Source organism: Anarhichas minor, unplaced genomic scaffold, assembly GCF_050575085.1.
Source record: "Anarhichas minor isolate MPS153535 unplaced genomic scaffold, ASM5057508v1 ptg000136l, whole genome shotgun sequence".
Lineage (NCBI taxonomy): Eukaryota > Metazoa > Chordata > Actinopteri > Perciformes > Anarhichadidae > Anarhichas > Anarhichas minor.
Window position 1 is genome coordinate 22,960,001 of NW_027466582.1, and position 5,138 is coordinate 22,965,138.

The window sequence follows — 5,138 nt, forward strand, 5'->3', positions numbered from 1 at the left end:
GGGGAAGCGTTTTTTTCCGTGTTTTGTGAGCTATCCCCCGTGTTTTTTTTGAGGGGCGTTTTTAGTCCTTTTTTTTTTCCCCCAAAATGGCGGACCACCCGGTAAACCCGACCTGGAATGAACTCACATTAACTCTTACGGATAACCCCAGCGGTTTGGTGGTGGGCGGAGAGGGCCGTGGTGTTGACAACGGTACAGTAGAACTGACGGAGAACGGGGGCAGTGGTGGTGCCAAAGGTGTGGAAGAACTGACGAAGAATGGTGACAGCAGTGATGCTGTTAAAAGAACGGGAGAACTGACGAAGAATGGAGACGGCAGCGATGCTGTTACAAGAACGGAGGAACGGGCCTCACGGAGCCTAACTGTGAACGTGGAGATGGAAGGCGGAGAGACTATGAGTGCTATCGAGCTCATCAGTCATGTGCAGAGGTTGTGCGGTGCGTTACTGGCGTGCAGAGTGCTCGGCCAAAAGAAGTTTGAACTCACAATGAGCAACATAACGGGTAAGAAAAAACTGATGGAGGGTTTTAAGATTGGGGAAACAAGGGTTCATGCTAGAGAGATCACTAACGACGAGCTCATCGTCTCTTTTCTCAATCTGCCCTATTATATCAGAGACAATGATATCTTTTTGAGACTGGATAGCTGGGGGGTAACGCCTATGTCACCTATTAGACGCAGAATGTGGCCAGGCTCTAAGGTGACGGACGGCACTCGATTTCTACGAGTTAAATTCAACGAAAGAGTCCGTTCGCTACCATATTCTACAAAATTTAACACGGTGCTGGGCTCGGAGTATTTCCGGGTAATTCATGACAGGCAGACCAAAATATGTAGGCTCTGCATGCAGCCTGGGCATGTTCAAAGAGAATGCCCTGAGTTCACATGCTACACCTGCGGAGAGCAAGGGCATTTTTCTAGGGAGTGTTCCACACGAAAGACTAACAAATGCAAGGGATGTAAGCGGGCACCGGACAGCTGTGTGTGCCATGTGGAGGTGACAGAAGAGGAGATGGTGGGGACTGCGGAGGAGGTGGAGGAGGAGCAGGAGGAGGAGGAGGTGCAGAGCGACGACGGTACGTCGAGCACTGGCACCGTGGAGGAGGACGTGGACGAGGAGGAGGAGGAGGAGGAGGAGATGGAGGAGGAAGAGGATGATGAGGCTGCTGCGGGGACCTGTGTGAGCGAGCTGAACAAAGAGAGAACGGCGATGACTACGGCTGTAATGAGGCCGAAGCCTGCAGCCTGTATGGCAGAGACTACAGCGGTGAAAGCAGGTGCAGCTGTGGAGCCAGTGACAAGGGCAGGTGCAGCAGTGGAGCCAGTGACAGCGCCAGGTGCAGCTACGGCGCCAGCGAAAGAGGCAGGTGCAGTTGTGGAGCCAGTGACAAGGGCAGGTGCAGGGGTGGAGCCAGTGACAGCAGCAGGCGTGGTGGTGAAGCCACGGAGGACGACCGATGCAGGGAGGAGAACTGAAATAGTGGAGGTGCCGGAGACGGCGTCCAGCCAGATTGATCTGAGTGGGCCAAGGCTGGTGCCCAGCCAGCCAGAGCTAAAGGTGGGAGAGGCACGAGCCAGTGCCAGGCTGAAGGAGCAAGTCCAGACCAAGCCGGGCAAGGCCCGAGTGGGGAGACTGGTTGCGAGGAAACCGAAGGCGGTGCTATTGGAAGACGCAGAGGTAGAGCTGCGAAAGAGGGCTGAGGAAAAGGCGGCGATGGGGTCTTCCCTGGACAGCTTTGTTCCTCAAGACATTGGGAACTGCGGCTCCCCGCTGCTATTAAGTGACCCCTCGGACTCAGACATGGACATCGAGAAGGGCCAAAGGGTGAGGAAAAGGGATGGAGAGATTATAAAAGGGTCTGATAATCGGAATAAAGCACTGAAAAAATAACACCATGTTTTGTTTTGCTATGCTTTATGTGCCTTTACTGACAGCCCTCATGGCCTTTGACTCTCAGTCTTTTCTTTCTTTTAATGCCAATGGCTTAAAAGACCCAGGTAAAATGAGAGCAGTGTTTGATAGGAACAAACATGTGGACATAATTTTGTCTTCAAGAAACTGGGTGGGACCTAAAGGCTGTCAGCCATGCTCAAAAACTGTGGAAAGGGGTGATTTACTCCCAGGAGGGTATTGGGCGAGCACGAGGGGTCGCAGTACTAATTAGCAGAAAACTTAGTACTAGTAGTAAATGTGTATATAGAGCTAGCAATGGCAAGTGTGTGATAGTGGATATATTAATAAATAGTGATATAATTAGACTGATTAATATACATGCGCCCAGTATTGAGGAGGAACGCAGAAACTTCTTCGGAAGTCTGAACAAGTGGATAAATAATAATACTATTATTCTAGGGGACTATAATATCACGCTTAGTAGTAGTGACAATTATAATGATAAATTTAGGTGTGACACGAGTAGAACTGCACTTAAAGATATCATGATAGAAAAAAACTTAATGGATGTATGGAGGGTAATTAACCCTAGGACAAGGGGTTATTCTAGAAGACAGGTTGTCCTGGGCAAGTTAAAACAAACCCGAATAGACCTGGGCCTGGTGGCTTCGGGTCTAGTTAAACGGGTTACTGACATGAAGTATGTGTTTAATGCATGGAGCGATCACGCGTACGTGGATTTAAAATTTGGTGACAGCACGGCTAAAAAAGGCAAGGGCACATGGTGCTATAATAACAGTTTGTTGGAGGACACAGCGTATAAGAATAAAGTAAAGAAATTACTAACCCAAAGTGCATATGACATGCCATATGTAGATAATAAAATAGAATACTGGGAGGAAATTAAATTAAGAATAAAGAAAATAAGCATTAGTTATAGTAAGAATAAAAAATGGGAAGAGAAAAGAGAGGAGAGCATGTTAAATGATTTATTAAACAAGGAATTAGAGAAGATGGAGCTAGATACAAATTATAATAGTGAAAACTATGAATTATATAGGAATAAACTGACGGATATTGAGACCAAACGTTGCAAGGGCGCCGCGGTCAGGAGTAGGTCGCAGTTCCTGCTTGAAGGGGAAAAAAGCACGGGTTTTTTTCTGGGGCTGGAGAGGATAAAACAAGAGAAGCAATATATAAATCAACTGGTGAGCAGCGAGGACCTAGTATGCACTGAAAGCGAGGACCTTTTAAAAATAGTAAAAGACTACTATAGTGAGCTGTATAAAGGGCAAGGGCCTCTAAAGGAGCACATAGTAAAAATGACGAATCAGATAGGAACCCAAATAAGTGAAAATGATAAAAATTATTGTGACTTGCCTATCTCTAGGCAGGAGATAGAGGCAGTCATAAAAAGCCTTAAACACAATAAGAGCCCAGGTTCTGATGGCCTTACTGCCGAGGTGTATAACGAGTTTTCTGTTTTACTCTCTCCCATTTTGTTACATGTTTTTGATGAGATGGCGAGGCAAAATATCATGCCTGACAAGATATCGGAAGGGATTATCACATTAATATACAAGCAGAAAGGTACAAAAGATAGGCTGGAATATTACAGACCCATAAGCCTGTTAAATACAGATTACAAAATCATAGCAAAGGTGTTGGCTAATAGGATGAGAGAGGTAATTAAAACTATTGTCATTGACACTCAGACCTATAGCATTCCGGATAGGGATATAAGTGATAATATAATTGCAATAAAAAACCTAGTAGATAGTATGAATAGAGAGGGGGGGTGTTTATTAGGGATAGACTTAGAGAAAGCATTTGACAGGGTGGAACATGAGTTTATGTGGGAGGTATTAAATAAATATGGGTTTGGTGAAAAATACATAAATTGGGTGAAATTATTATATAAAAAGGCTAGAAGCCGCGTTAAGGTCAACGGTTTCTTGACTGATCCTGTGGAGCTGCAGAGGTCCATTAGGCAGGGTTGCCCCCTGTCTGCCATGCTATACAGCCTTGTGGCGGAGCCGTTGGCTTTAAGCATAATTAATGACAATGAAATAGCTGGGATTAAAACCGAGAGAGGGAATATGGTCAAAGTTATTCAATACGCGGATGATATAAATATCTTTTTAAATAACAGTACACATATAGAGAGGGTCATGGTGCATATAAATGACTATGAGATGGCCTCTGGGGCAAAAGTAAACAATTCTAAATCAGAAATAATGGTTTTCAAGGAGGCAGGGTTTGACACAAACAAATGGGGTTTTAAAGTAACTGACGAGGAGAGGAAAATCTTAGGAGTCTATGTAGGGAAAGATGGGGCTAAAGCTAGGGATAGAAACTGGAAGGAAATGATTAAAAAAACTCAAAACATATGTAATCTGTGGAAAGCGCGAGGGCTGAATATCAGAGGAAAGGTAATTGTATCTAATGCTCTAGTTTTGTCCAAAATTAACCATATTCTCGGGTCCTGTGAGCTGCCGGATTGGGCGCTAAATTCACTGAACAGTGTGATCTCCTCGTTTTTGTGGAAGGGGAGGGGAAATATGATTGCTCGCAGGACATTAATAGCTAAAAAAAGGGAGGGGGGTTTAGATCTGATTGACATTAGTGCCAAAAGAGATGCACTTAGGGTCAAATTAATAGGGCGTTTTCTGGATCACTCGAGGCTGCATCCTTGGAAAGATACCTTGGCGGGCTTCCTGGCAGAGTATGGTGAGAGGAGCAGTTACAATTTGTACGCTTTCTCTCCCAGAAATGTTACAGGGGGGTTGCCGGGGTTCTATCGCGAGGTGCTGGAGGCTTGGGACAAGTTTCTGCCCCACCTCAGACCTGACTTTGAATTTAAAGAGCAAGTGATGAAATTACCTTTCCTCAACTCGCCTTTCTTCTCCCATAAGGGCAGGCCCCTCATTTCCAAGGCTCTCCGCGAGGCGGGTTTGTCTACGCTGGGGGGAGTCTGTGGGGGGAGGTGGGGTTTAACTTTCGATAAAACCAAAACATTGATAGCACTGAGAAGGGCGGGAGGGCCTTTTAAGGGAAAGCAAATTACTGAACTGGGGATGAGTGTAAATGACTGTGTGGACGAGAATTGGAGGGCTCTGAAGCAATGTAGTAATCAAGTGCAGGGTGATGCTGTGAGCTTCTTCCTGTGTCAGGGTGAGAGGAATGTGCCAGTCACGCAAATAAAAACTAAAGTGATCTATGATACTCTAATTCAGAAGCTTA